The 24597-nt window shown below is 41.1% G+C and overlaps 1 protein-coding gene across 1 annotated transcript in view; it reads left to right on the top strand.

Moving 5' to 3' along the window:
- The window catches only part of LOC131038226 (CSC1-like protein At3g54510), a 187129-nt gene extending 174910 nt beyond the window's left edge, over positions 1-12219 (top strand). Inside the window, exon 4 of the transcript XR_009359128.1 lies at positions 12138-12219. The gene's annotated coding sequence lies outside the window, so the exon portion shown is untranslated. The remainder of the gene's footprint in view (positions 1-12137) is intronic.
- Positions 12220-24597: the final 12378 nt, after the last annotated feature.

A 24597-nucleotide genomic window follows, 5' to 3' on the forward strand; every position in this document is an offset into this window, starting at 1 on the left:
ATAAATCTTGAGTTATCATTTCCTAATTAACCATGTAATACTTAGATTTTTCCAAAAAAATGCTTAAAAAAATCAAACCTTGAATAAGGGTGTCAAGATGATTTCGCCATACCTCCTCTTGAGTTTTAAACTCTAAGAAATGATGCAAAAATAGGAGAATTCGCTAGGCAAAGTGTAGATCAAAGCTCTCCCTTGGATAAAATGTACCTCCTTTAGCTTGGAAAAGAACTCCACCTTCCTCTAGCTTCTTCAAGATCTGGAAATTCGCCTTCAAATACCTTCAAAACATCTGGAATTTATCCTCCAATCTAGCAAGAAATACGCCTCTCCAATAGCCTTCAAGATGAATTTCGCCCTTCTTAGTCTCCACTCCTGGTAGAAATTCGCTCCTCAAATTGCTCTTCCAAATCGCACTTGAAAGATGAGTGAATGATTTGAAACATGCCTCAAATATATAGAGCGCTCACCATTTTATTTCCATGGGCCGACTTGGAAAAATAGGCCAAAAGATAAATAAAAAAAATTTAATAGAAGAGGGGGCCGACCTTACAAAAAAACATTAAAATAATACCCAAGCGCTCCCTTCCTTAAATTTAATTTAATAATAATTAATTAAATGCCTTTGTAATTAAAAACTTCGATTTTTTAAAGGCCTAAATTAATTATTAAATGCCCATGCGTTATTGTTAAATGCCATCTTAATTAAATATTTCAAGTTTTTTTTTTTTAGCGAATCTAGCATTTAATGCAATTTGGAGGATATTGGTGTCTAGGCATGGCAAAAATATCAACTTGTTAATAACTTCGCTTTGGTCCCTGGGAGAGGGACAACAGCGCTCATGCATTTTAGTCCTCCATCTTTCATCCTTCACGTTTGAAACTTCATCCTCTACGTCCAAAATGGGGTTCTCGCTTGGTATTTTGAGTTTAACCTATTCCATCTTTGGAATGAATGCCTTTTAAACCATTTTCGCCCTGGTCCCTTGGTGAGGGACAGGAGCGATTTTTGCTTTTCTTCCTTGGCCCTTGTCTTTTAAATCGTCAAATCAACTTGTGAGGGCAATTGATGATCCATGTTTGTTCTACGCATGCCAAACTTGTCTCTCCAAGACCAAATGAGCCCTCCTAAGGATTTTTCGCCCTGGTCCTTGACTGAAGGACAGGAGCGAGTTTTTGCATTTTGAGCTCAAAATTGTTGATTCTTGAGGTTAATTCCACGTTCATCGTCCTTCGAAAGTCATTTTTGACCTTGTGTAACCTTGCCTTGACGTAACTTTCGAAGGGAATGGTTGATTCTGTAGAAATCGCCCTGGTCCTCCAGTGAAGGACAGGAGCGATTTTGCATTTATAGCACAAATCCTTAATCATGTTAACATCGAATTTTCTTCAAGGCGTAAAACATTGTTTCTTACTCCATCTTGAACGTTTGAAACGAAAGAGGCATTTAAAAATTAGGCATACTTGACTATTTCGCTCTGGTCCCTTGGTGAGGGACAGGAGCGCCTTGGCCACCACTCGTCCAGTCTTGCGGTCTTTGCAACTTTGTTTTCCTTTAAAGTATTCCCAATATTGTCTCCATCATGTGCCTTGGCTTGGATTCACCTAAATTTGGCGGAATAGACTTGATAATACATTTTTCGCCCTGGTCCCTTGGAGAGGGACAGGAGCGCCCTAGCCAATTTTCATTGATTTGGTGGTCTTTGCAATCTCGTACCCTCTTGAAGCACTTTGAATATCATTTTGACCTTGTGTCTTGACTTGGACTCGTCCAAATTTGGAGAGGAAGGTTAGCTAATGTGTTTTTCGCCCTGGTCCCTGGGAGAGGGACAAGAGCGATTTTGCATTTATAAGCTCACTTGTGTTTTGCTAGCCTTCGAAAATTATCTTCAACGGATCAATCACGCCCCTTTTCATTCATTTCAAACATGAAACTTGCATATCCCTCGCCAGATATTTGTCTTGTTGGAAAATCGCTTTGGTTCCTTGTTGAGGGACAGGAGCTTCATTTGAAAATCGCCCTGGTCCCTTGGAGAGGGACAGGAGCGATTTTGTCACTTAGGTTGGTTTTCTCCTTTGCAAGCCACTCAAGTTATATTCAATGGACAGAGCACACTTACTTTGGCGTCTTCAAATCGTAAAATCACTTAAATCTTGCGAGGATAATGCAAAATTGGAATTCAAGCTCCGGTCCTTCAGTGAGGGACAGGAGCGATTTTTGCTCTCAAGGCCAAATCCTTTTACTTTTCACTTCAAATTTCCTTCGCTGAGGAAAATATCATCTTTTTACATGCCATGAATAAGAGCCCAAGTCCAAAAAAGGCCCAAGAAGGTGTGTACGAAAAAAATCGCTCTGGTCCCTTGGAGAGGGACAGGAGCGAAATCATCCTGATAGGCGATTTGTTCAACCTTTCATTGCTTTTTGACTAAGTCTGGATGCTCTATCAGTTTCATTTTTTCCTCCATCACGCCTTTGATGTCTCAATTTGTCCAAACAAGGTCAGGAATGACTCCACTAAGCCTTTTCGCTCTGGACCCTTGGTGAGGGACATGAGCGATTCGCCTTGGACCCTTGGAGAGGGACAGGAGCGAAATTCGCTCTGGATCCTCAGTGAAGGACAGGAGCGAAATTTGACTTTTCGAACTCTCTATCAGGATAATTTTCATGGAATATAACATTGAAGTAAATGTCACTTATACTTTAAGTTATATTCCATATATACTTTCAGGATGTTTGAGAGTGGTTTCAGACTTCCAGGAGTTACATTGCAAAATCTAGTTTTTTGAGGTTTTTCAGTTTCCAGACTTAGTCAAATTTCAGGATCAGGACATTCCAGACTTAGCCAAATTTCAAGATTAGGACTTCACTCCAGCAGGACTTGCTATCCTATTGATCTCCTCGACAGCACTCAAAATGCAAAGGCTAACTAACAAAACCCTAAAAGACCAAAAAAAAAACCCTAAAAAGCAAAAAACATGGGTCCCCATTTGCAATGGGGCGATGTGTGAAAACGTCACAACAAGTCCTCAAAGACACCTGGTGCAGTCGAAACGTCCCGAGCATCCAAATCAGACATCCCTCGCAGGGGCAAAAAGATGAAATATCAGTATCAGAGGGGAGGACTGAGGGAATCAAAGGTTCAAAGTGTATGGGAAAGTGTAGGTGATACTTGTTGTCCTCATTTTTGTTTTCAAAAATGAAGGACCATTACATGAAATTTTTGTGAAAAAATGAAAAAAAAATTACTCTATGGTGCGCTTTCCGAGGCAGAATTTCGACTAATCCTTGGAATGGCTTAATCCTCAGTCCATCCTCTAACTACGTTTCGAATTTCGTCACATTCTGGGTTTGTTTGCTATGTCTTTCCTTCAATTTCGGGTTTTTAAATCCCGACTGCAGGTGGAGAATTTTCCTCGAACTGCAAGTTTTAATGATTTCCATTGTTTTGGTCTTTGTAGGGAAATTTTAAGCTTATTACATGTGCACTTTATTAAAAAATGAAAAACTTGTAATTTGTTTTAAATTTCCCCTTTATTGCTTTTATTGTTTTTGGACTTTTTCAGTTAAAATAGGGATTTTTTGGTTAAGTTACAAGTAAACTTGTAGTTCTTTCCAAAAACCTCTACTTTAATGGTTTTTACATGTTATAGGGATTTTAAACCCCTATTACATGTGTGCAAGTAAATTATAACTTGTTGTGGGGATTTTATTTCCCCTTTGCAAGTGATTTTAAACTTGCATTTCTCTCAAAAAATCTCGATTTTGCCTTGAAAATGAAAAAGTGACAATTTTAAACTTGCACTTTGTCTCCAAAAACCCAATTTTGCTTATAAAGTGCATTTTTGACATTTTAAACTTGCTATTTGGTAAAAAAAATCCCGATTTTTCGTAACATGTTGAAAAAGTGAAATTTTAAACTTGTTATATCCTCCAAAAAACCCGATTTTCATTGTTTTATGCATTTCGAACTTGCACTTTGTTCCAGAAAACCCGAATTGCAAGGAAAAACGTTTTTGAGGATTTTTAGCAAAATTGTGTGGAGAATTTGTTGGAATAGGAAGGCGTTTAGGATTCCTTCCTATTTCCATGCATTTTCAAACACCTTTCATGCCACATGGAGGTTAAGATTGCTAGTTTTTAGCTCTATAACAACAACCACGTTTTTTCCAAAACCACGTTTTTTTGCCATTTGGAATGCCACGAATCAGCAATTTTATGAATCGTTTTTGCTTGGAATGATAAGGCGTTGAGGGTTGAAGGAGATTCAAACATCTTTCATGCCATTTCCCTTGCATTTGCCGCCACGTTTTTCCACATAAGGCGTTTTTGCAAAAATGCCTTATGTTTTGGCATTGTGGATTCTCTCTATTTATTGGATTGTCTTCTTCATTCCAAGATTGATTAATCATCTTGTTGAAGAGGCATTTTAAGATTGGAGCAAGGTAAGATTTCTTTTCTTGTTTCTTTTTTCTTGTTTTCTTGTTTTCTTGTTTTTCCTTTCTAGTTGTAAATTTGTAAATATTTTGGTTCTTCCCCAAAAATCGGTTTTGTGAGAGAGATTTTCCCCTTTGATAGCAATTTGTGAATTGCATTGTTCTTCTCTATTTTCCCTCTTTACTTGTATTTGGGATTTAAAATCCCGATTACAAGTTGGATGAAAATCATTGTTCTTCCCTTATGGATAAAAGATTTAACCATCTTTTGTTGAAAGTTCTTCCCATTTTCTTGAAGATGATCTTCCCAAAATCTTTTCATATTCATTTCCATCATACGTACATACCATTCATACCATTTCATCCACTCATTTCACACCTTCATTCATTTTCCCCATTAAAAGTCTACCTACGGTCAGCCATCCAGAACCCGAAATTGGTCCAAAATGCACTCAAAAAACACTTGTAAATGAGTTTTAAAGGTCCAATTACAAGTGCAAACTTGTAGTTACCCATTACACATATGAAGTTGCATGTTTGTTCCCTGTAATTGCAAGTTAACGCTCTTGTTTTCCCCACACATGTAATGCAACTTCCAAAACCCGAAATTCACTTGCGAGCCCATTTTTGCATCAATTTATCCCTTCCCTTGTTAGTTCGGTTTGCACACACGATCTACCAAATCAATGGATTAAGGCATGGGCCTTATTTTGCAAGAAGATTTCAAGAATGAAGGATGATACAAAGAAGAGATACAACAACAATTCATGGTTGAGAGCATAGAATTATTTCAAAATGACATGAAAAGAGGAAGGCAGCCCTTTCCCTCTTGAAAAGCTAGTACTACCCCAAGCAAGAAGATAAGGATGTAAGTTCCCATTCCTGTTCAAGATGTCTTTACCAATCCAGAATACTTCAAGTTCTAGCATCCTGAAGCGAGATGAAGATTATCACAGACAAAGGATGATGCAGTTAGAGTCATGTCTTTAGACACATGCAATAGTTTTAGTTATGCATTTGTAATTTCGTTTTGACAAGTTAAATGTAAAAAAATAACTTTGTAATTGCAAGTTAACTTATTACTTGCACTTTTGTAATTACATGTAAAGCAACTACAATTTGAGTGCACTTTTGTAATTACATGTAAAGCAACTACAATTTGTGTTCAATTAGGACTGTAGTTGGAATAAGTCATAGTTAGTTATTGAATAAATCTTGGTGGTTGAGAGAATCTCTCAAGTTAGTTAGGATCCTCCCACCTTTTTCTCAAGGCTCCTCTTCTATAAATACTTGAGGGGGTCTATTGTAATTTTTATCTTTTGGAAAGCAAGTAAAAACTCTGCCAAATTTATAGCAAAGAAGTCTTTGAGCTTTCATGTGTGAATTCAAGAATTGAAAGGAATAGAAGGAAATTGCTCAAGCTCTGAATCTTTGTGCTACATTCTTGAGTTTGTGTTCAATATTATCTTTCTTGCAAGTGTTTCTTAAAGAGCTTAATCACATCTGATTTGCAGTCTTTGTGCTGCAAGTAGTTGAGGTTAATATAGATTAAAATAAATATTTTGTTTAGAGAAGTTGTAAGTCTTTGTGCTTTCACTTGTTCTTAGGAGAATTTAGGAGTAGATTTTGTGAGAAACAGCTGTAAGTCTTTGAGTTTATACTACTTTACTTCTTTTAAGTAGAAAAGAATAAAATATTCCAGTCTTTGAGCTGTTATAACTTGTCCTTTATAGAATTAGTATAGAAAAGGGTAGATAGGACTTCATATAATCAAGCCTTTGAGCTTGATATTGCTGTCCCGTCCCGAAGGAAGTGACGAAAGTCTTTGCGCTTTCAGGAAACTTCATTTCCTTTCTCTCATTTCATTTGAAAGTGGTTACTGCTGTTTATATTCAATCGCTATCCTTTTCTGTGAAGAGAAAAGGATATTGTTTTTCTTGAAAGAAGAAGAAAGATTGCTGTCCCATCCTATTTTATTTTCAAAGTTGTAGTTAGATAGGGGGAGCCTTCCCTTAATTAGGAGAGTTTTACTCACACACTGTAGTTGAAACCACAATTTTGTATATTTCCCCAAGTGTACAAAATTTTCAACCAACAATACTGACTTAGGCCACATTGATATTCAAGATTTCAGAGACAGAGTATTCTCCCCTAATGCCTATGGCAGGCCTAGGCGGATGATGGAAAGTGGTATTGCCCAGGCAGCAAGATTTCCCCCGTCAGTGCAGAATTATGAGCTGGTTGTAGAGGCTGCTCGACAATACCAACCAAACACCAGATTGGTGCTCCTTGAGAATATGGTCCTAGCTGACTTCACTCCTGAGGCCATTGGCGACGCATTTGACATCCCCTTCCCGAACAACCCCATAGCAACAACTATAGATGAAGCGCAAGTGGCATATGATATGAACCCTACCAAATGCAGGACATTAATAAATGAGGAATGGTATAAGGAAAGAAGACCTCCCAGCATCAAAATTGGGAAAAAGACCCCCAGAAGCGATTTTCACAATGAGCATGGAGATATGATCACATTGCTCAGCAGGGTTATGGGACTTCCCCAATCTAACTACTTTGAAGAGTGGATGTTTTACTTTACAGAGCATGTTTTCGCTGGGAAATCCAAGTTCGACTGGGCCCAGATCATAAGTGACAACATCCATACCCAGTTGGTCGAGCTTGAAGAGAAAAAATACTTTACCATGACATCCTATCTAGTCTATATGTTCGCCTGAAACCAGCCACTGCCAGGTTTGATCATGAAGGGTGAGATTGGGAACGGGCCTGATCAGGTGAAGGTGTACGATTGCTATCCACAATTACATTATCAGGACATAGCTCAAAGGGAAAAGAACAACCCTGCCTATGCAGTTGGTCAGTATGAGTGTGTCAATGACGCCTTCACAATGCGCTTGGTCAGGCTGATGCAAGGGGGACTACACATAAGGCTCTCAGAGCAAGCTACCATTTTGGTACAGAGGTATGGCGCCTGGTTCATTCAATTCCCAAGATTCTCCTACATCCGAATAGCTGGCTTTGAAGGTGCTCCTTTCCAACTTCCATGATATCCAACCGACAAAATAGTTCTTCTGGAAGTCGCAAGGCAGGCATGTCCGGTGAACAATTTGCTTAAAGACAAGACGCAGTCCGAATTCACCTTCCCTATGATTATAGGTAACCTCGATGTCCATTTGAAGAATCCAGCCCATGCAGAGGAATCCCTTGCTGAGTTAGCCTCCTATGGCTTACAGGAACATTTCCCAAGGAAATGTTTCGATCATGACAATCTGGCAAAGAGAGCCTACGACAGGCGCTACAGAGCAAAGGAGTCAGTTGAAGATTATTGGAAGAATTGCTCTGATGACTATGAAGTTCGACGACGCAAATATTCAAGGCTAAGTGTGCAGCAAATGCGACTCTATGAATATTGTCAAGTCCCGGATCAGTTAACGGATTTTGGAAATTGCTTACAAGTCCGGGAATTTGAGGCAGTAAGGCATCTCTTGCCAGGCATCGATTGGTCATAGGATCCAATCACTGATTTTGAGGCAGTCATGGTAGCCCCAGGGAGGTACACTGATCAGTGGTTACACCAACAGATTGAGCAGCTGATTCATGAGGGAGTCCAGTTCACCTACCACATGATGGGTAGACTTGATTCTCAGTCCTCTGAAGATGAGGGAACCTCAAGTGCACCTAAGGAAGAGGTTGAAAAGCCCGAAAAAAGGAAGAAAGCTAAAGCCAACAGAGGGACTCGAACATCTAAAAGGACAAGAAGGGAGAAGATCCCTATTAGGAGACCGAAGGTCACTTCATCATCAAAAGACCCCAGTTCATCTGATGATGTAATTGAACTTGACTATATACCTGCTCCGCCTTCCCAAAGCGATGTTGATGCATTCGGAGCTGATGACCCTCCTGCACAAGATAGGCTAAATACAGAGGTGAGGGTCATTGAGCCTGCCGAACCTAAGAATCCAGTTGAGGAAGGAGAAATTCCGTCCACTCAAGGGGTTGAGGTGCATGAACCTACCCAAGGGAGCCGCCATGAATTGCAATTGTACAGTACTGCCAAGGATGAACCCACTGTTGAAGGAGAGCAAAGGACATATGAGACCCGCAAGCCTGATAGAACTGAAGAACAACCATCACATGAAGATACCAGATAGTTGTTCAGCGAAGTAGGAGAGAATTCAGCTGCAAGCAAAGGACTTGACACTTCCTCGACTCCTCCTGTAACAGAGCAGCTACAAATATGCAATGAGCCAGCTGAAAACATTAAAGAGCAGAGTGGGAATTTAACCATAGCATCAGGGAAGCCTATACCTCAAGATTGGTTAGTTGCTCGAGCTCAGCGGAAGGCAGCCACCAAGCCACCCATCGACTTGGAGGACATTTTCTCTCGCATAGGCGAAGCCAAGTCCAAGGGGAATAAAAAACCTAAGGCCTATTCCCGAATAACCAAAGATGACCAAAGAAACCCTACCCTCCATATCGCCACCCCACCTGTCGATAAGCCAGCAGATCAAGTTACACTGGCTGAGTATAGCATCACAACCGTCCCGATCGGACGAGCCACCAAGGAACAGGAAAGGGAGGAGTTCAAGGACTTCGTGCAAAACATGTTCAGGCAACTCGAAGAGATAACTGCTGAGAAAGACATGTATCAAGTTCGTGCTGAGAAGGCCAAGGGGTACATTGATCACCTACTGAGACCATTACATAATGCCCCCGAATCCCATGTTCCCCCAACAACATTGGCGCAAAGGACCACCACAGAGTTTGAAGGAGTACGAGATACTGCCATGGCCGTTAGGGAATTGATTCAAAGCATTAAAGAAAGAGGAGAGCAAATCTTCAAGGATCTGCGCGAAATGGCCCTCCATAGGGAATCCACTATTATCAAAATGTGCAAGTTAAGGAAGGAGTGCTATAACACTCATGAGGCGATTGCTAGGGAGTTACCCCTCATTAGGGCTCTATTTTGGACCTGCTCTCAAATTCCCCATTTGATATTATCCTAAATCCTTCTAATGTCAATACCTTCAAGGAATGGTATTGGACCCTCAGCATGAAGAATGACATGAAGGATAATATCAATAAAATGCAGGATAAGTGCGATGACACTTTATCAAATGTGAAGGATCTTGGTGAAAGGATCCTCAAATCAATGGTTCCCGGTTGGAAAAATAGTATGGAAGATAATGAGGTACAACCACAATGGGAGGACAGGCTTAAGCCCAGGGTCACTTACTCCATGGAGGATCTAGATTTTGCTGGTGGGCTGCAAGTGGACATATCATGCTTTGAAAATCACAAGTCATACTGGAGGGAGGAACTGGAGAATTTAGATAGCCTCCTACAGGGTATTCATTACAAAATGTTTAATCCTCCTATGCCACCGACAACCGAACTATTCAAGTTATGTCTAAGATTTCAGGACTATGTTCGGGTAGAGAGCACAGCCAATCGGGATATCTGTGGAGAGTACCTGCGCAGCGAGGTTGAGTTTATCACAAAGGAGTCTGCATCAGGAAAGGAAAAAGTGCTTTCATAAAATGCATTTTTCTTTTAAATTTGAAAAAGCACTTTTTGGCCAAAAGTTCATATTTGACTGCCAACTCAGCTGTAAACTTTAAACTCTGTGCATATGCACTTTTTGAGTTGTTATGGATAGTTTTTTAATTACCTTTTTTAGGTAGTTATTGCTCCCCTTTGGGTGGTTGCTGATATTTACCTTCTATTTATGGGTATGGGTACCTTTTTGTACAGATGAATCTGGGCCACTTGTTTAGTTTAAATCTTGGCCATTCATCTATTTTTGGAAATCTATTTAAAGGGATTGGTTTTCCCTTATTTTTGTAAGAAGTTCAAGATTGTTGCTGAAGCTTTGACGAAATTTACACAGAATTAATGGAAAATTAAGGCTATTTCATTTCTTTGTGAGTGCATGGTCCCCTTCTTCATCATTTAAATTATTCTGTTATGTCTTTTATTTTTCAATAGCATTTTTAGGATAAACATCTAATAGAATTCTCGTTGTTCATACCATTAAGGACTGGCTGATTGTCATTCCCTTTGCATGGTTAATCTGAACCCTCTCATATGCTCAGTTCGGTTATTAAACAGTTAGTGAATGAATGTTAAAATTCTGAATTTATGTTTAATAGCATGAAAATCTAGTTTTCCTTGAAGATCGCACTAGGTTCTTACAAACATTGTGCTTAAATAGCTGATAATGTTAAAATCTGGTTATTTGGAGGTGTCTGTCTATTTTAACTGAACATGTTATCTTAGTTAAGTAATCAGATTTTTTGTATCTCTTTTCCCTATCCCTCTTTTTCCCCCTTTTTTTTACCAAGAAGAAACCACAGTCCACCTGAGTTAAGTATCGATCCAACTAAAATCAACCGATAACAAGACTGTTAGAATTTAAGGGAACTCACCCGAAAGTTGTTCACCTAACCGTAAGTCCCCTTTGTGTTCCAGCAAAACACATCAAACCACTAAGTTATCCTGCAGTCAAAACCTGACAAAAGAAACATTGAGGTAATCCCCTTTGATCAAATAAAAAACAGCATTAGGGATTTCCTTATCTCAAGAGAGGGTAGGATGCTTAGTATTCTATTCTGCGTTGGTCGGATGGAACCATACTGATGCGATTTCAGACACGTCAACAAGTTCCTAAGAAACGACTAACGCTGAAGAGCATAATCACCCTTTGCATCCTTATGGTAATCAAGTCCCCTCATTGGCCTAAATGATGCCTTAAGAGGTAGGGCAATGGCCTCTCCTTACTTTACTCTGCTTGGATAACGCATTTGTTAAAGCAAGATTGGATGAATGCCTTTCCAACTCTTCTCAATTGGACCAATATTTGTAGAGATCCAAGGCATTACTGTTTGAGGTACAACAATAATAGCAGAATACTACCAACTATGCAAGTGCCTTCATCAAATGGATCGTCCATCCATGAGGTAACAACAACACAATTACTTTTGGCAACATTAGGATTAGCATCAACAAATTACGAATATCATTAGAAGTAGAAGCATCCACAACATCTAGATTGGTGAAGAAGAATACACAAAATCAATATCAATAGAATTAGAAGCATCCAAAATGTTCAAATCAATTACCCAACATCAACATCAATAGAGATAGAAGCATCCAAAATGTTAAAGTCAATTCAACTAGAAGAATTTGCAAAATAAAAACCAATATATGTTTTTCAGTGGAATGAAAATTGTATGTGTAATTATAATTGTATGCTTCTGCTGTTTATTGTGTGATTTATGCAATGTTTTTTTTGTAGGCTTCTGTAGCTTATTTTGTGATTTATGCAATGTTATTTAACATTGGGACTTAATCGCCAAGGTTAGAAAATTTAATCAATTAGCCACAATTTGTCAAAAATAGAATTTCTCCTATTTCAGAGTTCTCCAATACCTTTTACGGAATATACTATTTTTGCCTTTCCATGTTTATTTGTGTCAGTGTAATTTCCAATATTTTTAACTTTAAGTATCTAGAACTTGGAGAACTTGGAGATTATGAATTTTTCTCAGCAAACATTTTGTTCCTATATTGTATTCTTTACTTGGTATACATATCTGCTAAAGTACACTGCTCCCTAATTTTTTTGTAAGAAATATGACAAGATTTCATCCAGTGATAGTGGATTGTGCTTCTATCTTGATATGCAGCAAGAAGCAGAAAAACTATCAAAATGGATTAAGAAATTGCAGAAGAAATCTTTAAATGAAAGGCTATCTAAAAAAAGTGGATATTTTGGATCTCATGGAACAGATAGTGATCTGCTGAAAGTGTATGAACGCAAGCTTAAAACCATTTATGAAAGATTAAAATGTTGCCAATCTGAAATTGTACTTAAGCAGAAGGTAATGCTCTTATTTCATAATGTTGCATATTCTTTGTAGAGTAGGAATTTTGGGAAATTCAAAATGGTAATAGCTAGACCAATCCCTCTAGCTAATAGACATTTCAGTATAGTATGTTATAAACCATGGAAAAATTTGCATTTTATACAAGATTAGATACCACTGTGTTATTATTCTACATATAACGGTACTCTTTCTAACATATCTGCTGAAGATATATTCCATATTATTCTACATATAACAGTAATCTTTCTAACATATCTGCTGAAGATATATTCCATTCACTATATGAGAAAACAATAAAGATAATTATCCTAATTTAAAATTTTAAAAGTATTAATCTTTTGAACAAGTTTTGCATGTTGTGTTAGGAAAAGTAAGTTCACATACTTTTTATGATGCAAATCACACCTTTCACTGAATTAAAGCTTTTACAGATGGATCATTAAACACAGAATAATATAGCACTAAAGAAAGATATTACATGGATGGCTAAAGGTAGAATTGGTGACTTATTATTCTAACCATGCTAGCGTTTAATTTACATGGCATTGACATGATTGTTAAAGTATAAATGGAATTCAATTACCTAGTTTTAATATGGGAAAACTTGGTGATGAATAACAATGTATAGATTGTAAAAACAAAGGAAAGCAAATTTTGTTATCTCATGCCGAGTTTATTGTGTTGATAAAAATAAATGCTATACATTATGAAAATGCTAATCATAAAAAATTGCATTGGACTTTAAATAAATCTAAATTCATGTACGAGGGTCTATGTAATAAAATATGGCTGGACCTAAAACAATAGGTTGTTTGTCATTCAAGCATGGCTTACTAGTTTACGGGTAGCCCTATCTTTTCATTATATTATAAATTAAAAGAAAAAACAACATTGGCCTTTGCTTTGCATTTTTTGATTCTAAATGTAAAAATTAGCTTATATATACTCTCTCTCTCTCTCTCATTGTGGGTTTTTGGAGTGTAATGCTACTATGATCGTAACTCCTTTGCTTTTGATTAATGATCAAACAGGTTTTGAGGGGATCGGAAACCCCTTACAACAAGTTTTGAAGGGACCTGAAACCCTTGGATTTTGCGGGGATCCGGAACCCAAAGAAGAACGCTGCCAAAAGATACAACAAAGGCAGCCAGAAGCCCAACCTCGACCTAACATCAAAGTATAATAATTGAATAGCCAGCTGAAAAAAGACTTAGACAACACCAAAATATGTCAATACAAGGAAATCCAAGGGTTTTAACAAGGCTGCCTTAACCTGCAACAAGTACCAAGGGTTTTTCCAAGCACCCATAACATGAACATTTGCTTTAAGCAAGGTTCCCCAAACCATAACAACCAAAATCTTGAAGATAAGCATAAAGGAACAATATGGAACTAGGGGTTTTTGAAAGGCTCCCCTAACCTTCAAATTGGGTTTTGATTTGGTACCCAAAACCATCAAGTTGAAACCAGCAAAGACATCCAACACAACTCCTCTCCACCTCAATAGGAAAAGGACCCACCTCAATAAGAATTTAAGAGAAACGGACCACCAACTGAAACTGCCAAACATCGATCAACCCCACTAGATCTAGAGACAAAAGATCAATACAACACCAGTATGTTGGAATATTGGATTTTAGAAAGGCTCCCAAAACCTTAAAAAGGTACCAAGGCACAAACCAGTCTTACACCAAGCAAGTGAGCTCCACTAGAGTCTCCACCTCCATAGGAGAAAAGTGACAAAGAAACAAAAGCATGGTGATGAAGGCAGTATAGCAACCGACCTCAAGAAATAGGGCAGCAAAATCCCCTAGAAAAATTCATCCATCTTCACCCAACCAACCTCTCTTCACCTCAATAGAACAGGTCGAGAAGGAGAAAAGATGGGAGGAGAATTGAAGCAGTCACCGGTGAGGAGGGACCTCAAGGAGATCAGTCCAAACCGATCAGCAAGAGTAAACACAACGGAAACACACAGACATGATGGAGGCATTGTAGAACAAATAGTTTTATTGCATGAAATTTGATTACATCCAACCGGTAACAACCGGGTTACAACATACCGGCACACAGGCCTAGTAGAATAGGTCACAACCAGGACCTTGAATCGAAATATCTATCTTCTAGGAACAGTATATCTCTGATTGATTCTAATTGATCTTCAATTGATTGCATTCTAAAGCATGATTACAAATATATATATCAATCCAAAGGATCCAGCTGGCCCAAAAGGATCAAAACCCAAAGAACAAGACCTAACGTGCAAAATGAACAAGGTCGGCCTCCGCCAAGGGATTCCTCCAGAAAATCCAAAGGATGAAACGTAGAAGGTTGGCCACACGCCAAGAAACCATTGAGATCAACGTCCAAGGCTCTGCAAGCTTTGGAATGGGTTTCAGTAGATCACCAGAATAGGTCTCAGGCAACTGGTAACAAAGGAACAACCGGTAACAAGAAATTGTCATGCAAACCGGTAGCAATATCTTGCCGGAAAGTGATCCAAATGAGATGCAGGTTGAAAGCAAGAAAGATGATCAAGTCTTCAAGTAGAATCCAACTCCACAGGATCCGGTGAGCCAAAACTGGGACACACAGAAAGGAAAACTGAAACTGCAAATAGAAAACAAAACAGAAAAGAAAATGTTTTTTTGGTTGATGCAAGATTGCTGTGAACCGGGGATGCTCCTGCATCAGACATTCGGGGTTAATGAAAAAGTGAGCCTCTCACTTTGCTGGGGTCAGAGGGAAAACAAGGCGGTCTACCTCTGCTTGACAAATCCAAGATGAATCTTCAACTAGTCTTCTCTTCCACTTCACAAGATATTCTTTGTATTGACTGTTCCGGGTACTACGCCCAATCCTATTGTCCAAAATCTCTTCAATTTGATCTGGTTCCTTCCGGGGCAATTGTTTCTCAAGGTTTGCAACATTGTCCTCACTGAATTCTGGTTCATGGTACTCATGAAGATCTACAATGTTGAATATACGTGAAATACTTAGACCATTCGGTAGCCCTACTTCATATGCATTTCCAGAACTGAACTTCCTCAAAATCTTACAGGGTCCAAACTTCTTCATCTGCAACTTATTATAAGTTCCAACTGGGAATCTCTCTTTTCTCAAGTATACCATCACTTCATCGCCAACTTCAAATTCCTTATGTCTCCTCTTCTCATCTGCCTTCTCCTTATATTTGCTATTCAAGTCCTCCAAATGCTGTTTAACTTGAATATGCAATGCTGCCATGTGATCTGCAAAATCTTCTGCTTCTGAACTCTTCTAGTCTTCACTGCTAATGTCTCTCAATTCTGCTATTCCTCTAGGATGTACTCCGGTAACAATCTCAAAAGGTATTTTTCCGGTACTTCTATTCACTGAATTGTTATAGGCAAACTCTGCTTGTGCAAGGATCAAATCCCAACTTCTGGTTTTATCTCCTACTAAACATCTCAACAAGTTTCCCAAACTCCGGTTAACTACTTCTGTCTGTCCATCAGTGTGTGGATGAAAAGTAGAACTTAACTTCAAATCTGTCTTCATCTTCTTCCAAAGTGTTCTCAAAAATAGCCAACAAACTTAGTGTCTCTATCTGAAACTATGCTCTGAGGTAATCCATGCAATCTCACCACTTCCTTGAAAAATAGGTCTGCTACATGCAATGCATCTGATGTTTTCTTACAAGGTATGAAATGAGCCATCTTTGAAAATCTATCCACTACCACAAATATAGAACCATTCCCTCTCGGTGTCTTAGGAAATCCAAGTACAAAATCCATGCTTATATCCTCCCAAGGTCTTACCGGTACTGTCAAAGGTTTATACAATCCCACATTCTGACTACTGCCTTTTGCAACTTGACAAACTCTTAAACTCTGCACATATCTCTTAACATCCTTATGAATCTGGGGCCAAAAGTACTGCTCACTTACCAATGCAACTGTTTTATCAATGCCAAAATGTCCAACTAAACCTCCACTATGTTTCTCTTTGATTAGGTTCTCTCTCATGGAATTCTTATGTATGCATAACTGAACTCCCTTGAATAACATCCCATCCTGAATGAAATAATCCAACCATTTGCTTCTATCAACCATAACCGGTTCTCTACATGCTTTCGAAGGTTCTGCAAAATCCGGGTCTTCATCATACAAGGTCTTCAAATCTTCAAAACCTAATATTGTCACTCTCATCTCTGTCAGCAAATTCCTTCTCCTACTCAATGCATCAACAACTTTGTTAGATTTCCCACTTCTATGCTTCAACACAAAGGTGTAACTCTGCAAGAATTCTACCCATCTCATATGTCTCTGATTCAACTTACTCTAACTGTTCAAATACTGCAAAGCTTGATGATCCGTATACAATACAAACTCCTTAGGCAACAAGTAGTGTCTCCATTTCTTCAAGGCTTGAACTATGGCATAAAATTCCTGATCATACACTGAACATCTTTTCCGGGCATCATTCAATTTTTCACTGAAATATGCTACTGCTCTCCCTTCTTGACTCAAAACTACTCCTATTGCTGTTCCACTTGCATCACAATCCACTTGAAATATCTTATTGAAATCCGGTAAAGCCAACACAGGCTGCTCAGTCACTTTCTGCTTCAACAATTCAAAAATTTTGTTTGCTCTGGTGGTCCACTTGAATTCCTTCTAATCTCCTCTCATGGTCTCAGTCATAGGGTTACAAACTGAACTGAAATTTATGATAAACTTCGGTAAAAACTAGCCAATCCATGAAATGATCTTACCTCTCCAATGCTTTCCGGTGTAGGCCACTCAACAATGGTTTTCACTTTCTCAGGGTCCATCTTCAAACCATCCTCAGATATCACAAATCCTAAATAGACCAACTCATCCTTCATGAAAGTACACTTCTTGATATTGGTCAACAACTTTTCTTCTCTCAACCTCTATAAAACTTGTCCTCTTTTGTTTTACTGAAAATCAGAATGTCATCCAAATACACAATAACAAACTTACCCAAGAATTTCTTCAATACCTCATTCATCAGCCTCATGAAAGTGCTCGGTGCATTAGTCAATCCAAAAGGCATCACCAACCATTCATATAGTCCTTCATTTGTCTTAAATGCTGTCTTCCACTCATCACCTTCCCTGATCCTGATCTGATGATATCCACTCTTCAAATCTATCTTTGTAAAGTATTTTTCTCCACTCAAACAGTCCATAATGTCATCCATCCTAGGCAAAGGAAATTGGTATTTCACTGTGATCTTGTTTATTGCTCTTGAATCGATACACATCCTCCATTCTCCATTTTTCTTAGGTGCTAATACTGTTGGTACTGCACAAGGGCTCAAACTTTCCCTGATCAAGCCTTTCTTCAATAGCTCCTGCATTTGTCTATTCAGTTCTTCATTCTCTGTCGGTGTCAACCAGTGTGCAGCTTTGTTAGGCAAATTAGCTCTAGGAACCAAGTCCATGCAATGACTAATACTTCTAACAGGTGGCAATCCATCAGGTACATTATCTGAAATGATGTCCTCATATTCTGTCAGCAAATCTCTTATCTCTGTTGGGTGTTCTTCTTCCAGTTTCGGTCTCTCATTCTTCTTAGGAATTAAGGCAAAAAGCACATTCTCATGTCTCAGTCCATCCATGAATTTCCTTCCATCTACTAAACAGATTCTGGTATTTGTACAGACTTCACTCTTCAAAGGTTCCTCCAAAGGTAACAAGGTTTGCTTCATCCCATTGGTCACAATAGTGTATGTAGTCTTCCTCCCATCATGTATTGCCTGTCTATCAAACTGCCAAGGTCTTCCCAATAAAAGATGATAAATATCCATAGGCATAATATCACACAAAACTTCATCATGATAATTCCCAATTTTCAATTTTACTAAACACTGTTCACTTACTAACAACTTATGTTTATCCTGAATCCATGCTATCTGATAAGGCTTAGGGTGTTTCAATCTTTCCAATTTCAACTTATTCACCATCTCTTTTGAAACAAGATTATCTAAACTACCACTATCAATAACAACTTTACAACACTTACCGGATACCTTACATCTGGTCTTGAACAGGTTCTTCCTCTGCAAGGGTTCTTCACCTCCTTCGGTATGACACAAAGCTCTCCTCATCATCAACAGTTCTCCATCTTCTGGTTTATTGTCTGATCCGGTGGGGTTTGCTTCCACCACTACCGCTCTTCCGGTAGCCTCTGTCTTCTTACATTCAAATGCACGGTGTCCTTCTCCTCCACACTTAAAGCGGGTTCCTCTAAATGTCCTCTCGTCTTGTCTTCCAAAGTTCTCATTCTGGTAACCATCCGGTTCTCTCCTTTGGTAGAAATTTCTATCATCCTTCCAATATGAATTACCTTCTTTTCTCACTTCCTTGTCCTTGTTCTGATCTGTATTGGTTCCTCTTCCTCCGGTATATCCTCTTCCTCCTTGAAATCTTCCTCTAGTAAACCTTCCACCTCTACCTCTCTGTCTCTGCTCATGTCTTTTGTTCAATTTCTCTTCAGCCTTCAAGGCATACTGGTAAGCCTCTTCAACACTCTCCAATTTGATCATACTGAGTTCATCTTGTATAGACATCCGCAATCCGTTCAAATATCTTTCAATCTGTTCAACTTCATCATCAACATGTCTGGATTTGATGTTCAACTTGTAAAATGCTTCGGTGTACTCCTTCACACTAGACTCCTTCTGTCTGAGATTCTGCAACTTCCAGAACAAATCCACTTGATAATTCGCCGAGACAAACTTTGATTTCAACTTAGCAATCATCCTATCCCATGTCTTAATCTTTTCTTTACCTCTTGTTTGCCTATCAACTTGCAAATGCTCCCACCAAAGAGATGCATGACCTTTCAACTGGGTACAGGCATATTTTACCTTCCTCTCTTCTGCAGTGTTTTCAAAATCAAAATACTTCTCCATCTCTAAGATCCAATCCATCAATTCATCCGAATCTAACTTCCCATCATATTCCGGTGGGGTAAAATGAGGTTTAGTGTTCGCCCTACTCAAAACCCTTCAAAACCTTTCTACATCCGGATCAACTACCGGTAGGTTCACTTGTTCTGTTGGGGCTTTTTCTCCTTCATCTTCACTTACATCTTCAATATGTCGGCCTCTTCTTTGGGCTATCTCCACGACTTCTAACCGGACTGCTATTCCTCGCAACATCTCCATCATAGCAGGGTCTGCACTCCCACGCGCTCCACCATTCCTAGTTTGTCTTAGCACCATTGATTCACACTAGTCCTCTGCAATTGCAAGTTGGATCCGCAATCCACCACCCTACAACAAAATTTCAGGACACGCAACCTCCGGAATGAAACTTCGCTCTGATACCACTTGAAGCAGTCATCGGTGAGGAGGGACCTCAAGGAGATCAGTCCAAACCAGTCAGCAAGAGTAAACACAACGGAAACACACAAACATGATGGAGGCAATGCAGAACAGATAGTTTTATTGCATGAAATTTGATTACATCCAACCGGTAACAACCGGGTTACAACATACCGGCACACAGGTCTGGTAGAATAGGTCACAACCGGGACCTTGAATCAAAAGATCTATCTTCTAGGCACATTCTATCTTTGATTGATTCTAATTGATCTTCAATTGATTGCATTCTAAAGCATGATTACAAATATATATATCGATCCAAAGGATCCAGTTGGCCCAAAAGGATCAAAACCCGAAGAACAAGACATAACGTGCAAAATGAACAAGGTCGGCCTCCTCCAAGAGATTCCTCCGTAAAATCCAAAGGATGAAACGTAGAAGGTCGGCCACACGCCAAGAAACATCGAGATCAACGTCCAAGGCTTTGCAAGCTTTGGAATGGGTTCCGGTAGATCACCATAATAGGTCTCAGGCAATTGGTACAAAGGAACAATCGGTAACAAGAAACTATCATGGAAACTGGTAGCGATATCTTGCCGGAAAGTGATCCAAATGAGATGCGGTTTGAAAGCAAGAAAGATGATCAAGTCTTCAAGTAGAATCCAACTCCATAGGATCCGGTGAGCCAAAACCGGGACACGCAGAAAGGAAAACTGAAATTGCAAGCAGAAAAGAAAATGTTTTTTTGGTTGATGCAAGATTTTTGTGAACCAGGGATGCTCCTGCATCAAGAACCAAACCCATCAGCAGGCTCTCAAACATAAACAATAATAAAAGAGCTAGAGCTGCAACAGAACCTCACATGAGGAAAATAGAATCAGAGAAGCGAAAGTTGAGGGCAAAAGGCATAGAACCCTCCCCGAAGCAATGGCCAAGCAAGGAATCAAAGGCACAACATCCATCGATCAAGGCAAGGAAGCAGTACCAACAATGCCCAAAATGTTGTCCAAAGTCACAAAGCTGCATCCACCTTTCCTAAAAAACAAGGGTTAAAAACCCCGTCTGCACCACAGCCCAGTCTGCAAACAGAAGGCCACCACCAAAAGAAAACACTGAAGAAAGAGAAGAGCCCACAAAGGTAAGAAGAAACCAAACAAAAATTGTCTGGATCTCCATCTTCCCCAGCGCTTGCATCTCCACTCGAAGCCCTAGCCTTTCCTCCATGCGCATGCTCCATTCAAAATCCACCCAGGTTAGTTGTGTTAATCAGTGAATACTCCTTTGTTAGAAGAAGCCAAACAAAATCATCGTCACCGTCTGGATCTCCAAGAAGCCAAACAAAATCATCGTCACCGTTTGGATCTCCAAGAAGCCAAACAAAATCATTGTCACCGTCTGGATCTACATCTTCCCTAGCGTTTGCATCTCCAGCCGAAGCCCTAGTGTTTACCTCATTGGGTAAACAGGAAGAGTACAGAAACTGAACAGCAATGCACAATGCAAATATCAAAGTACCAGAATAAGCTTTCCATTAATGTCAAGAGATGTTCATATTATATTCTGTCGTCCACATTACATCTCCTCCAACACCCGGAGGTGGTACAATATATGACAGCCGAAGGGGTGCGACACAACTGTCGCGACTCCAACTACCTACCCGTCGGCTAACTGACTATCACTAATTAACATTACTAAACTATACATTTTTTCCGATAACATCATCTCCCCCAAAAAAGAAGTCGTCTCCGACGACTAACAACAAAATGGAGACAATGCATATATACACCCAAACCAAAGTCAAGGAGGGGGCTGAGGAAGCGTCCCTGAAGTCGAAGGCTGGGATGCTGGTGTCTGGGCCGCCAGGCGGGCGCGGAGGTCATAAACCTGCTATGTGCATGCTGCCACATCCCGCTCCGCCACCAACACCTTCTCCAAAGCCGTCTTCACCATATGCGCAGCTTCCAGCAACTCCTTCTCCTTGGTATCCGCGGACTCTGTCATACCGACCAACTGAGTCTGCAACAAACCCCGCTCTGCAGTGACAGCATCCAACTCCTGCTGCACAAGGCTCCGCACACTCTGCTCTTCCAATAGGCGGATGTCAACCGCAACCTTCTCTGCACGGGCTGTCTCAAGTTGTGCTAACAACTGCGTCCTCTCGGCTGCCCAGGAAGCCTGCTGTCTGGCGAGATCTCTCTCTATCTCTGTACGAGCAGCCTCGCGGACCACGGACTCATGCTGCGTCTGCCGCAGTGCATAGTAGGCATCCCTGTAAACCTGCTCAATCTGTCGGACGAGAGTAGTCACCCTGGCCTCGACGACAGGCTGAGGCACACTCCAAGCCTCAAGCATTGCATCTGTCTGAATAGCTGGCCACCCCTGTGACTCAAAGCATGCAGCAAAAGCTGTCGAACAGCCTACCCGCATAAACTGGAGGACCTGCTCTAATTCCTCCACAACCTGCTGCAAAGCCCGTGTCTGAGCCATTGCCACCACTCGCCGACCCCTCGTCACCATATCTACTAAGTAAGCCTCAATGTCCTCCCCATCCTGCCCTGAAGGCTGGGACCCCGATATAGGTGCAGGGGGCTCGAGTGGGATCAAAACTGCTGCCTGCTGGCACCAAGGTGTCTCCTCTACCCCCGCCTGCTCCTGGATAGCAGGGATGACTTCTCCTATCTCATGCCCTACTGCTGGTACCGGTGTCTCACCCGATGAATCCTCCAAGTCTACCACCTCCATCAGAGGCTCTCGCCGAGGTGAGAGTACAGCAGCTCCTACTGGTGGCATCACCGTCATCTGAAATCGCCGGGTCAGCCAACTCCCCATAGCCTCCACCGATGGATCCGTACCGAACCCCTCCAGCCCTCTCTCCACCTCTAAAGTGTGTCTCTCCAGGGGCTCCTCCAACAAAGAGGCAGACACAGTCACTACTGCCTCGGATCCCACAATGTCCAACCGTACCTGCGGCTTTGCATCGACCACCTCCCTGTGCTCCTCCTCTGCCACTACTTGCTGCGGTGATCCACACGACTTCGCCATGCCCTCTGTACGTGCCTCTATGGCCGGAGGCGGTCCCGCGGGTGGCGCACTAGCCTGCGGAGGTGGTACGATGGAAGGTGATGCCACCTGCTACATTGGCCCAAGTGCAACGGGTGTGCGGCCCTCCCCAAAAGCTGGAATGGACGTGCCTCCCACTCCCGCGGATGACCTCACAAGTGTGCCAAGTGGTAGTGAGGGTGGCGCAAACAAGACTCGCTCCCCCGCGAGCTCCATCCTCCCCTCTTCTGTCGCCCTACTGCTGCTATCCTCCGCCGAATCTTCTTCCTTCGAAGTCTCTTCGCTGCTGGAAGTCTCTCTTCCACTATCAGGTTCAGCTGAGGGGGTCTCTACTATCCTTTTCCGTTTTGCGGAAGAATGGCCAATGTCAAGGTGTCTCCAATGCATAATAGGAGGCTCACCTACAGCCAATGGTCTTTGCGGCTGTATCTCCAATTCTGCCTCCGGTACTACTTCTCGCGTGGCCTCCAGAAACAATCCGATGGCATAGTGGGGCATGTAAAACGTGCGATGCTCCATCATCAAGAACTCGCACATCCGCTCTGATAACAATGTAGCCCAATCATACACAACGCCATTCATCAATATGATCTGTGGGAGAGCGATGTCCGATGCCCTACCAGACCCCGTCAACCTGCTCTTGATGACGTCCATTATGCACCGCCAATGGCCCTTTGCAACAAAAGACCTACGCATCCCACGATTCTTCGTGGTATCAACAATGCTCTCCAATTCTGTTGTGGTCAAGTCTCGGGATACTCGTTTAATCCAATATTCTTTTTCCTCCCGCGTCATCTTCTTAGCTTTCAATTCCACTTTCTTGCCATGTACTCCTGGAATGCCAAACACTCTCGTTCATCGAGTTTGTTTAGGGCATATAGGCGCTCCCTCAGGCTCTCCATATCGCCAAGTTTATTCTCAACAGCAATTCGAAGACTTGGCACCATGAACTCCATCGGTACTACCGCTTCCTATCCGTACATTAATTGAAATGGTGTTTGGCCCGTCGTTACTTTGTAGGTGGTGCGGTATGCCCATAACACCGACGGTAGTCGCTCCTCCCAATCTTCCTTTTCTACCCCGCACGACTTATAGATGACGGAAACCAGAATCTTGTTGGTCGCCTCCGCTTGACCATTGGCCCTCGGATAATACGGACTGGACAAGGAGTGAAAAATTTTGAATTCTGTTGTAAGGAGTCTCACCACATGGTTCACAAAATGGCCTCCTCTGTCACTGGTTATCTGAAGCGGAATTCCATATCTCGTGATAATTTGTTCATAAATAAATCTGGCTGTACTCACGGCGGTGTTATCAGGTAGGGCCCGTGCTTTGACCCATTTTGTCAAGTATTCCGTAGCTACCACGATGTATGTACATCGCCGTGGTCTACTGACTTTTAAAGGCCCCACAAAATCAAGCCCCCAGCGTTCGAATAACTCTTGTGCCGCTGAAGGGTTTAATGGCATGAAGTCTCGTTTTAGTGGTTTTCCGGCCCTCTGGCATGTATCACAGCTTCCGACCCATTCTCTGGTGTCGCTGTGTAGCGTGGGCCACCATAGTCCGGCTAACAGTACTTTCCTGGCCGTCGTGTCCGGCCCCATATGACCTCCTGCGGGTCCTTCATGTGCTTCCTTCAAAATCCCCGGTATCTCTTCCTCCATCACGCATCGGCGGAGTACTTGATCTGTCCCCATTTTGTAAAGGAGTCCATTGATCAGTTGGAACGTTCGGCTCCTCAGAACCAGTTTGCGTCGTTCCCCTGGTGGTATGTCCCGAGGGAACTGGGACGTCGATAGGTACTCGCCAATACGAGTGTACCAGGATGGTAAAACCGCAATCCGGAATAAGTGCACATCCG

This window comes from Cryptomeria japonica, chromosome 10 (genome assembly GCF_030272615.1).
Source record: "Cryptomeria japonica chromosome 10, Sugi_1.0, whole genome shotgun sequence".
Taxonomy (NCBI): domain Eukaryota; kingdom Viridiplantae; phylum Streptophyta; class Pinopsida; order Cupressales; family Cupressaceae; genus Cryptomeria; species Cryptomeria japonica.